We start from the raw sequence: 13,146 nt of genomic DNA, 5'->3' as shown, positions 1-13,146 counted from the left end.
AATTAAGAGGCAGAGACAAAACAGAAAGCTGATTAACTGTGATTGACTGTAACTTTAATCCCTTCTTCAAAGAAATGCATCAGTCTGATTTTAGATGCTTCTTCTTCAGTTTTCTTTATTTGTCTGTCTCTCATTTTAATATTCCTGTCAGCCGAATGGCTCCGGAATCAGGAAGTTGTGCTCCAGTATTCCTGGAAAAGAGTGGAGATATGTGTGTGTCTGTTTGTCTGTACATGCACGTGGATGCAATTGTGTGTGTGTGTGTGTGTGTGTGTGTGTGTGTGTGTGTGTGTGTGTGTGGGTGTGCGGGCATGTGTCTGTGATCTGAGGGGCTTTCAGAAAATCATGAAAGATGATATAGGAGACAGGGTGAAAGCAAAGCACTGACTGAGTGAAGGAAACAGAGGAGACTGCTTACATAGTTGCATTAACTCTGTAACCTGAAACACTGATGCAGATATTAAACAGAATTTATTAATAACATTTACACACATTTCAGCTGATGAGAAAGAGAGAGAAATTGTCTGCATCGCTGACATTCTCGTTTTTAATTTCTTTTCCAAGTTTGAGCACCATCAGATGACATTAAATAAACCTGCTAATGAAATTAAAGTGATATTGACATTTTCTGCATTTGTGAAGTCATGATGTTAAATAAGAAGAAGTAAATCTTCTACTTCATCGTTTTCGTACCTTTTCAGGACATTATTATTTCACAATTTACTGATGTTTGATAACCAAAATGCAATGCATTACAGATCCTGCAGGAAATGTGTACCTCCTCACAGAAAACAGAAATTAATGATGAAAAAAACTAATTAAAAAAACAAAAAACAAACGACTCCTGTCACTATAAGTCAAATTCATAGATCCAGCATGCTAATTCCGTCTAACACAGTTTTTTTTAATGCAATGCAATATGACTGTTTTTTTTTCTTTTCATTTTTTTTCAAAATTCCATGTTTGGAAAAGGGAAGAAACATCCAAAAGAATACTTGGCTGATGTTAGAACCTCTAAGTATTGCTACTACAGGCTGTTGTAAATCAATCAACAAACCTGGGGCCAAACAGCACCAAGGCAGAAAAGTGAGACATGATCTGCGATGTAGTTAGTATGTTATTAGACAGTTCTTCCTGTTTTTTGAAACATGCCATACATGTGACCTAAACGGACAGTAGTTTCTCACATATCTTAGATCATCTAATGAGATTGCTCTGATGGTGCCTAAATTCAAATTTAAAACAGTTCTTCACACTTTTTTGATCCAGTTTGAGTTGAGACTTTATTATCAACCATGTGGGATCTAGGTTATCAACTGTAATTACTACCATGTATTTTAAAGAAAAAGAAAAGCACTTTAAAAAAAAAATATATATTTATCCCGTGATTGCCAATAATGTTAAGAACATTTTTCAAAGACAAAAATCTAACATTTTGATAGCATTAAATGTTATGATTATTGTTCACAATCGTTGAGGATTAAGATCTTTATTTCTCTTTTTTTTGGCTTCTGTAACATTTTGCAGTACTTTAGTCAACGTTTGTTGTTTTGAAATATACTCTATTTTTTCGGTTTTAATCTCCTGACATTGACTGGACCAAAATAACTGTGGTTTGGTTATAGTCGAATCGATGAATGTGGATAAAATGGTAAATGGCCTGTATTTTATATAGTGCTTTACTAGTCCCTAAGGACCCCAAAGCGCTTTACATATCCAGTCATCCACCCATTCACACACTGGTAATGGCAAGCTACATTGTAGCTACAGCTGCTCTGGGGCGCACTGACAGAGGTGAGGCTGCCAGACACTGGCGCCACCGGGCCCTCTGACCACCACCAGTAGGCAACGGGTGAAGTGTCTTGCCCAAGGACACAACGACCGAGACTGTCCAAGCCGGGGCTCGAACCGGCAACCTTCCGATTACAAGGCGAACTCCCAACTCTTGAGCCACGATCGCCCACCACGATACTTTCATAACAGTGATGTCATTAATGCTTTTTTAAAAATGTAGTTATCATTTGTATATCAAATGGTGAAAAAAACAGAACCAACAGTGAAAAGGCGAAAACGAGATGAAGGTGATCTTCTTGTGAACAGTGAAGAAGGCGCAGCAGCGCCTCTTCTTTCTCAGGAGACTGAAAAGATTCGGCATGAGCCCCCGCATCCTCAGGACCTTCTATCGCTGTGCCATTGAGAGCATCCTCACTGGATGCATCACCACCTGGTACGGCAACAGCACCGCTCACAACCGCAAAGCTCTCCAGAGAGTAGTGCGGTGTGCTGAACGGATAATTGGAGGTGAGCTTCCCTCCCTCCAAGACATCTACAGGAAGCGGTGCCTGAGGAAAGCGGGGAGGATCATCAAGGACTCCAGTCACCCCAGCCATAAACTGTTCAGACTACTACCATCAGGAAGGAGGTTCTGCAGCATCCGGTCCCGTACCAGCAGACTGAGAGACAGCTTGAACGGCCAAGTTGAACGGTCACCATTTGTAACAGTGAAGGAGCTCAAGTGTAAGGGAACCACTAATAAAAACTTCCTTGACATGCAGAAGAAAATGATCTTGATGTTTTTTGATCACAACACAAAAGTCATAAGTCATAGAGAGAGCCTGAGAGATTATACAGCACTTTGCATTTAATCATTAATTTCTGGCTCTCTTCCAGAACTTTCTTTTGTCCTCTCTTCCTTCCCTTGCAGCAGATGGCCGCCCTTCCCTGAGCCTGATTCTGGCAGAAGTTTCTTCCTTCCCAAGTACTTGCTCAAAGCGGGTCATTTGATTGTTGGTGTTTTTGTCTGTATTATTTTAGGGTGTTGGGCCTTGAACGCCTTGAGGCAACTATCTCCCTCCTATTCACACACATGTATCCTGTCTTGCCTTTACTTTCATTCCTCTTCTCTTCAGTGCATACCTCCACCTCTTCAAGCTCCCTTCCACCTGCTTCCTACTTCTCACTACAAATTACAATGCCCTTTGCAAACATCATACTTCATTGAGACTCCTGCCTGACCTCATCTGTCAACCTGTCCATCACCACTGAGAACAAGAAGAGGCTCAGAGCCAGTCCCTGATGTAATCCCACCCCCACCTTGAACCCATCTGTCACTCCTACCGCACACCTCACCACTGTCATCCAAGTCATGGTGGTCTAAAGAGCCTGAAAAAAAAGACAAATTGACTTCTTTAAGTTTTGTGAAACCCTCCTGAACTGCTCTCTACATCTCCAACAACACTCTCAAAGCAAATATCCCATCTGTAGTGTTCTTTGTCAGCATGAAGCCACATCTTAACCTAGCTTCAACAAAATAAGAAGCCTATTAGTACCAGCAAATAATACAAGTTCACTTCTTGGAACAATAGATGTAGTAGCTATACATTTCATACTCTTCAAACTGAAGTCAAATGTTGGAGGTCAGAGTAATTATGTAGTGTTCCTCTGCACACAGAATGGTGATGTGAGAGAACAGTGGAGAACAGAAGAGAAAAGTCAGAGCTGGAGGGGGATGGACACAGCTATCAAAGCACAGGTAAAATTAATCATAGGACAACAAGCAAATCACATAATCTGGAATTTTCCCTTGTGACAGAGAGACATCATAAACAGACTTTTTATGAAAACTCAAAATTTTGCAAAAAAAGTGTTTTGGGTAACAAAAAATTTATTTAATATAGAATTTCAAAAAAGGTTAATTACCTTCAACTCTGGCCACTAGATAAGTTTATAATGTCTTATAAAAAGCTGGAGCACCCTTTTTAAGTGTGATGTTATAAAACGCATTGTAGTGTTTCCACCATGCATTTTTAGATGCATCATCATTATTTGATTTTTCTCACTTCTTGGCTGCTGGTTAGTGGTATGAGTCGACCACTCAGCAGTCTATTTTGTGGCAGTTAATTAGTGCAGTTGAATTGACTGACAATTGTCTGTGTTGGTCCCTTGGCAAATACCAGTAATCCCATGGAATGGCTCTTTATTGACCTATTAGCAAGAGAGTGCATGAGGGAGTTTTGTGCACATACGGAGAGTGATTTGTGTTTGGTGTGTGTCCTCCAAGGCTACCACTTGACAACTCAATATACAGAATTGTGTGTGTGTCTGTGTAGGGTGGGGGGATAGCTGTCCAATCTTTGCTCTCACATCCACAACAAACAGTATATTGATGGCACCCTCATAGGTATTGCTCACCTCTCTTTGGCTCACATACAAGAGTGAATGGAAGGTAGTTTACCTACCATTAACATACAGTGGAAATGATTCTGTCACTGTACACATGTATGCGACTCAAGGACAGAGCATGCACACACTCTAAACCCCAGTTACACATTTGTTTTCTTTAGTTATGACTCTGCTCTTTATATCACCTCTTTTTTTTATTTATTTATTGCTTTCAAACAAACTGGACAGACCTTTTGTTCAGGTCCCAAAACTGTTTAAATGCGTTGTAATTATGTCAAGAATGCACATTAGTTTACCTGTTGGCAGGTTGGAGAGACTTTCAGTGAATCCCCTATGTTGTCCCTTATTGTAAGATTAAAAACAAACAGCTTCAATCTTCCAATTTTGGAAAAAAGTACAGTAACAAGTCATTTTCTATACCTGCATTATTGAATGCCTTTCATCTAGGACTAGGAATGTTGCCCTCTCTGGCATTATAGGATATGTGCTGTGATATATGATTTCAAATATGTTGCTGTATATTTAAGCAGATAATAACAAGCGCATCTGATCATATCAGATGATAAAATTAGGTTTGATAATCCTAAAAGTATGGCAATACCAAACAAACTTGATGTGTACACGAGTTTCAGAACTTGACACAAATCTAGGAACCGATCCGTGCAGTCTAACAAAACAGACAACTTTGAGTTAGCCAATCTAACACAAGGCTGTCTGATAGCTGTCTGTTTATCAGACAGTCATGCAGAGAGCATCTTGTGTTTTGAAACTGTGCTAAAATAGAGTTTCAAACAGTTTTCAAAAACTCTCAAAATTATCTTTTTGAGTTTTTTTGTTTATTTTTTGTAAGCTGTTCCAGTTGTGAAAGACATAATAAGCCATTCCAGCAGTGGAATGCTTCAGAACCGCATCTGGTTAGGCTCAAGTGACAGAATGGTCCAGTGGCCCTAGTAATGATAGGACAAAAGAGGAAATCCAGTAACAGTCACAGAGCCACAAAACTGGAATAAGGAGGAGGTCAGGGTGGATATTGAGGCCAATAAAATACATAACTTCATCACAGGCTCTGTGTTTTCTATTTCTAATAAAACTTTCTTTATTTTTAGCTTTCTTCATTTTTGGGTGCCTGGTAACCTGAACAGCATCTATAAATAATATGTAAATCATGAATGTCCTAGGGTCTCAGCAGTGAAACTCATCATACAGTTACTCATAGAAAAGCTGCTCTTAAAACCAAATGTTCAGGTCCAAATGAAATTCAAAAGCTGCACTCATTGACACCACAAGCAGAAGTGTAGTTTTGTTTACCGGAACTGTATACAGAGCAGGTTATCCTTCCAACCTGCTTCAAATAACCTTAACATCCTATTATAATAAATAGGTAAGTTTGGGTTTTTTTGTTTTAAACCCTTACAGCGTCACAGCAAATGTTGAAGGGGTTTTAAAGAAAACAATTATGTGACCATCAGTCATTTCAGGAATGCCTTGAAATGATGTCTGGTTTGGCTCAAGTGACAGGACCCTCTAGTGGCCAGAGCAATTTTCATGGGAACAAAAAATGAAGTCAGGTGACTTTGTCTTTAGCTCCCCAAAATCAGCATAAAGAGTAGGTCAGGGTGGATGGGAGGGTCATCAAACAACAGTGGATTTGAACTAGAATTTTTTCTTTTGTCAATTATACTATCAGTGAAATGCACCTCTAAGTTTGTTTATTGGGCCTTGGCTTTTTGGTAATTTAATTAGACTCAAAATACTTACATAAGTACATATTTTTTCAAAGCAGAGAAGAAGGACAGTTGCATAATTCCCTAAACGTACTATTGACATAATATTAGTATTTAAATAAATATTTAAAGTCTTTACCATAGGATCATTTATTTTACAGATTATTTCTGTTCCCTGCAATTATTACCTTCTCCTATGGCAGAGACATACAACCAATAAGGTGGTTAGAATGGAGGACTTGTTATTATTTATTATTAGATCCCCATGCTACAGTATTGTTTGCCCTGTTCATGCTGTTAGCTAGTTGATATGCTTAATCACAACAACAATAAATAAATAAATAGAAAATAGGGGTGGTAGAAATTTTCCAGAATGCAAAAATTATCTCATTTTAGCCCATTACTGGATCTAAATTAAAGGGTTTATCACAAAATATAGTTTTATTCAATTCAATATGTAACTTAGGGGTAATTTCAAACTATTTTATGTAGCAATCCCACTGGTCTCTTGTATGGATTTCCTTATCTGAGACAGGCTGGCGATCGGTCCAGGGTGCCCCACCTCTAGTTCTATGGTAGCTGGGATAGCTACCAGCCCCCCTGTGACCCTGAATTGGACAGTGTTGGGAAGGTTACTTTTAAAATGTATTCCATTACAGATTACAGAATACATGCCCCAAAATGTATTCTGTAACTTATTCCGTTACGTTACTCAATGAGAGTAACATATTCTGAATACTTTGGATTACTTAATATATTATCATGCTTTTTACAACTACGTGAATGTACTATTGCTGTGTGACTTATTACTGTTACTGAAGGTCCGCGGCTCCGAACCGTAGTAAAGGGACCTCTGGCTGTAGCCAAAATATTCACTTCTTTGTAAACTTTTTTGATTGCCAGGTTATGAAACTAATTTTGCTGTAGTCTTCAGCTATAAATGTTGGTGTCTCTTTGGTGTCTTGCTGTCTAATAATGGTTGCATTTAGGTGTGATGTTGTTGTATTAACAAGTAACTGTTTCTTTTTCTACATGAAAGAAGGTTAAGTATAAAACTTCTGCCATTAAAAAGAGTGTTTCATTTTCTATTTAAGCCCATCCCTTTGACTTGTAGGTCAGCAGCAAAGCTAGCGAAGCAGCTGCAGGAGCAGCAATAGCATGACAGTCTTTTGAGAGGAAAGTTTCCTCTTGACAACCAGGATGATAAAAATCCACTACTCACATATTTCACCACTGCTGCTAAGTGGGTGATCTATCACACCTGAGTTATGCAATATCACACACGTACCCTTACACACATACACACAGGCAGAAATCATAATGATGGCAATGGTGATGCAAGAGATAAAGGAGCAGCCCGCATATTACAGCATGGCAGCAGGCCGACAGGCGGTGACAGCCAGGAGAGAGAGATTATTGGAACACACACACACTCTGTCCCCAATACACACATGCAGCCACTCAGAAGGTAAGATATGTCTCCCAGCATAGAGATGCTGGGAGACATATTATTGCTGTAATCTCTTTGTCTACAAGACACACTTAGATGAATGGTTACAGAAGAAAGAGAGATTGTGGGTAACTGCAACTGTATTTAACTGCATGTCGCACAGCCTAGTCTCATAGTTAATACACTTATTATATGGTGATTAGAATAGCTTTTCAGTTAAATATTTTTTAGGATAGTTTGAATTATCCTTCTAGTTCATGCAGTACTCACCTACTAATGTACAGCAGAGTAGTAAACTGAAAAACCATTCCTTCCTAATGAAGCACTTTATAATAAGTATGCAATGTAGAATGACACATGAGTGAATATCCGAACAGGAGATGAAAACAGGAGTTCCACACAAATCTCCTGCTGTTTATAACATTTTTATGGTATCGGTACCAGAGGTGGCAAAAGTACAGACACTCTGTACTTACAGACACCCATAGTAGAAATACTTTGGTAAAAGCTGAAGTACTGATTCAAATTCTTTGCTTAAATAAAAGTGAAAAAGTACACATTATGAAATGTAAGTAAGAAAGTAAAAAGTAGCTCTGGGGGGACATTTGTACCAGCTATTTTTTGCAAAGCTAACTGGACCTTGTGCTTTATTAACATAATAATATAATAATAATGGACATGGGAAAACATTTTGCAGACTTTTTGCAGTATTGCAGATTATAGGAAATGGACCGCACATGGACCTTACAAAACCAACCAGTGTTTACTTTCAGAAAAAAGAATTTAAAATTGTTGTAAAAACATCAGTAACTAATTCTGAGGGAGGCAAAAGGACCATTTACAATCCCCAGCAGGCACAACAAAACATGCTGCATCTGCAAAGCAAGTATACCAAATTTAAGTTCAGTGGCAATAGCTTTCTAATGTAATATACAGTCTCTACTCCAGCAATATAACTTGACACACTGCAAATAGTTAACAGAGCTGTCTGCTAACTATTATTAAACTATTGAAGCAACTCTTCCCTCTTATTATATTAAGAGAGGAGTGAGCTTGCTAGCAAAGCTAATGACTCAGGTGATGTTAGTAGTTTTAGCTTTTCAGCTACTTATACACAATAGTTAGCATTCAGTAAAAATGCTTTTTTGGATTTACACAGATTCATCCATCTGGCATTTGCCACTATTTTGCTGCTTTTATTGGTGATATATATATATATATATATATATATATATGTATATATATATATATATATATATATATATATATATATATATATATATATATATATATATATATATATATATATATATATATATATATATATTAATGTAAAGTACATTGTTTAGTCACTGACTACTATTTTTTTTATTATTTTTTCAACAAATAAATTGTAGCAAAAGATGATAAAAGGAAGAAAAACACTTTGAGCAAGTAGCTGGAGGTCATCTTGTCTGAAATTGTGTGGACCTTTTCTTATTTGTGAAGAGAATGAGATACCAGTGGCAGACCAGCCAGCTCCAGTATTCTTTGGGGAATGTCAGACAATTTGCATGGTGCTGGACTGTGAGAGATGTCCCACTAAAAAACTGGCAGTGTTTGCTCTGTTCCTCCTTGCACAAAGACATTGATCCTGAGGCTCAGTTGATGTCTCTGTACAATCCTGTCTTGTCCTGCTTCTTGTAAGTGCACCTATGGACATGCCATCCTGGTAGAGCTAGACTACTTGTGCACTGTTTCACAGTAGTAACCTAGCAGAATTAAATATTGAGGCACAGGAAGTGTGCTCTCATTGTTTAAGATTGTTTAATTGTTGTCATTCAACCACAGTGTAGTTATGAAAGGTGAAGAATTATATAAAATCACTTACAGCAGCAGTATACTCTTTTTAACTTTAACTATTTATTTTTATTGTTTTACTGTGGGTGCCAAATATCATAGGACAAGTAATCAACCCCAAGCTGCTCTCCAATACATCTATTAGAGAGTGAGTATAAAATAGTAAATGCTTAAACACAAAAACAGTGGCTGTGAATGGGTGAACGAGGCATGTTGTATGAGAGCACTTTGAGTGCTCAGGTAGAGTGGAAAAGCGCTATAAAAGAACCAGTCCATTTTCTATTTAAGACATAAAGATAAGATTGGATATTTTGACATATACACTATTCACAATATAGGAAGGGTGAGACAAACACATCATAACAACCACACCTACCAAGAACTTTTTTAAACTGCTCTTACCAAAAACAAACAAACAAACAAAAACCTTTAAAGCACAAAACTGCTTAGTGTGCACATCTCTTAATTTCTTGTCTTTATGGTACAGTGTAATTTAGCTTGTCATAAGGCCTGTGCCTGGTCTTTATACAGCCTCGATGAAAAGTTTAAGACCATTGGAAAAATGGCAAAAAATCATATTTTACATGTTTAGTTCTTAACAAGGTTCCAAGCAGAGCTTCAACATGGAACAAGAAGAAATGGGAATGAGACAAGACATTTTTTGAGCACGCAATTTACTGAAAACAATGCTTAAACTGAAAAAAGCTGTTTTAAAGCTGATCAAAAGTTTAGGACCACATCCCTTTAAAAGGCCAAATCTGTGCGAAAATGTGGATTCATGAACCTTTGGGGATGGATGGCAAGGGAGGTTTACAAAATTGGACAAAAAGTTCCAAACAGCAGATACCTTTCGTGCTGCCGTCTTCACCACTTGGAGAAATGTTCCCACTCAGCTCATGGAAACGCTTGCATCACTGATGCCGCAATTAATTTTTGACGTGATCAACAATAATGGTGGAGCTACTCATTAATGAGTTCATGTTTGGAGCTTTGATTTCTGTTTTTTTTTTTTTTTTTTGGGGGGGGGGGGGGGGGGGTGTGGGCATGGGTTTTTTGGAGGTGTGTTCCTAAACGTTTGACCAGCTGTAAAATTATTATTGTTTTCAATAAATTGCATGTTCAAAAAAATGTTTTATCTCACTCTGGTTTCTTATTGTTGTATGCTGAAAGCGCTACTTGGAACTTTGTTAAGATTCAACCATGCAAAGTATGATTTTTTTTGACATTTTTCAAGTAGTCTTAAACGTTTGATCGGGACTGTTTTAATGTTAGTTTTTCTTAAACACTAACAAAACAAAGAGACCAAAAGATTTTCTTGGGAATCTTCTTTTACCCATCTGAGGTCTAAGTCATCACAGATGTTAACCCTAACCCTGCGCTAACTCTTTATCACAGAAAACAGATTATTTTATTTTTTAAAACAGTGTGGATAATTTGAGATTTGTGTCAGAGTGATTATTTTCTTTGCTTGTTGATTTCCAAGGCAAGGGAGAACAATTTATTAAAATGACATTTAATTTTTTTTCTGATTTCCTAGGGATATGTTTAGAGTTGGGGTTGGAGTCATTATAGATGATAGTGCTTCTAGACCTCAGAGGGTTAAGCAATTGCTCAATCGAAAAGCTTTTACCACAGCTTTAAATCAAACAATATGAATTCTAGCTGAGTGTCTTAAGCAGTATAGGAGAATTTTTAGCATTGGTATTAAAAGGGTTTGTTTAAAACAGCAACGCAGTAAAATTAAATTCACAGTGCCATCAGTCAGTCATCTTCCTCATGGCTCTATTCTGGCGCAACAAGTGTTTCTTCCTATGTGCTGCTGCAGGGCACAGGCATGGAACTGTGTTTGGGTATTAGTGGTGACACATGTAGACGTTCTGCTCTGGGCAATTTCTGAGCATTAGAAACTAAATTTTCTTGCATTCCTGTGGATTTCTATGCAGGTTCAAAAGGGCTTGAGAGTTCAGTATGATCAAATAAGAACTATGGACTGTAATGGTCAGTCCATCTATTAAGCTGCTTCTGTCTATTTTTCAGGTAACCTGCTAAAATGCCAGTGTCCGGCAGCCTCGCCTCTGACATTGTAGCCCAGGTTGGCTGTGGCTACAATGTAGCTTGCCATCACCAGTGTGTGAATGGGTGGATGACTGAATGTGTAAAGCGCTTTGGGGTCCTTAGGGACTAGTAAAGCGCTATAAAAATACAGGCCATTTACCATTTACCATTTACAAAATGTGCATGTGTCATCTGTTCACACACAAACACACACAGACACACAGGATATGTTCCCATGTCCAAAACGTTATGCACATTCTAGACATCTGTATTTTGGGATAATTTGTTATAATTTGTAATTTGAAGCATAGCTGCAGTGTCTGATTCTTCCTCTCTATAATCTAAACCAATGCATCTGGTCGGATATTATATAGACAAACTCTTTACAATTTAAGAGCATACTGAAACTGAATGAAAGAAGAAGGGAGACTTTTGTAAAGGTGTTTATATTTATCTAGGTAAGGCTCTAATGGAGTCCTGTTGGAATGGAATGACGTTAGCCAATAAATCTTAAATATTATTATTATTTTTTTTTTTAAAGAACAATTTGAGTGCTCAGTTAGAATAAAAAAGTGCTATATAAGTGTCAGATTCCTTAACTGAGACTTTTCCTTTAATTTAAAAATAAAGGATATGGTGTTTGGATGTGGTGATGTTGAGGTGGATATTGACTGTGTAACGACATTGTAATAACCCCTACATCTTCCCCCTCATCATATTCAGTCATCTTATCATATTTGCAAAATAATTTCAGCATGTGACATTGCAGTTTGCGGTTACAGAAAGTGAAAACACAATTGCTACTCAGATCAGTATGTCATTCAGCAGAGTTTTAAGAACAATTTGGATAGCTGATAACCAGTTTATATCCAAATGCAGAACATTTTGATACCAGTGTCAGTGTCTTCACCCAACACTATTGTTAGAAGAATGGTGTTTGTTGTACGTGCTGGTTCCCATGGGAATCACACTTATACATCTATCCATTTTACAACTTGTACTTACATGCAAAGACTTCACTTGCTTCTGTCTCTGTTTATTTTATCAATCCTAAGACACTGTGAAAACAGTGTTGTCTTTTTGCTGACGGTTACACGCTATACCATTTCCTGTTATTTTTTATGGTAAATTACCTCATTGCATGATTCATATATATATATATATATATATATATATATATATATATATATATATATATATATATACTCAGTGTTATATACAAAGTGGTGCAATGTTTAAATGACCTGGAGAGTATACGTTATCAAAGTAAATATGACCAAAGAAGAAAGAAAAAACAGAAAAACAATACAGCTCACCAATAGGAGTTAAGTCAAGGGTTAAAACTCAACAAAAGATCTACTTTATTTAAACCTAGAGTCAAGGCCACTGTTGCCCAAGTGTAACAAATGTGCTGATGGTAAAATGTTAATGTGAAATGTTCTTTACTGACTGTGGCAGGTTAATAATGGACATCAATGCCCATTAACTTAGGCAAATGCCCTGTATGTAAAGTAAAATCTGACACCGGATTTTTAAAAAAATTGATTCTGAAAATTTTTATATTCTTCTAATGACAAAGAAATACAGCTCATACCCACAGGCAAGCATGAACAGGGACAGTTTTGATCTGTGCAGTTTATTGTTTAAAATAAATAAGCCAAAAATGGTTTAAATTTGGTAAAACATATTTATATTTTGGACTTTTAAATTATGTTAGCAACTAATACATTTTATTATCAGATTATAACTTTTATACATTATTATTATTGTGTAATAGAATGCAGCTCTTTTTTTTTTTTTTTTTTTACAATTTTTATATATGTATATATGTATGTATGTATGATATGCTTTGTTTTCTACACTCAAATAATTATAAAGCTTTTTTTATTTTGTTGC

The sequence above is a fragment of the Pelmatolapia mariae genome, linkage group LG4 (assembly GCF_036321145.2).
Source record: "Pelmatolapia mariae isolate MD_Pm_ZW linkage group LG4, Pm_UMD_F_2, whole genome shotgun sequence".
Taxonomy (NCBI): Eukaryota; Metazoa; Chordata; class Actinopteri; order Cichliformes; family Cichlidae; genus Pelmatolapia; species Pelmatolapia mariae.
This window is presented reverse-complemented; position numbering follows the sequence as displayed.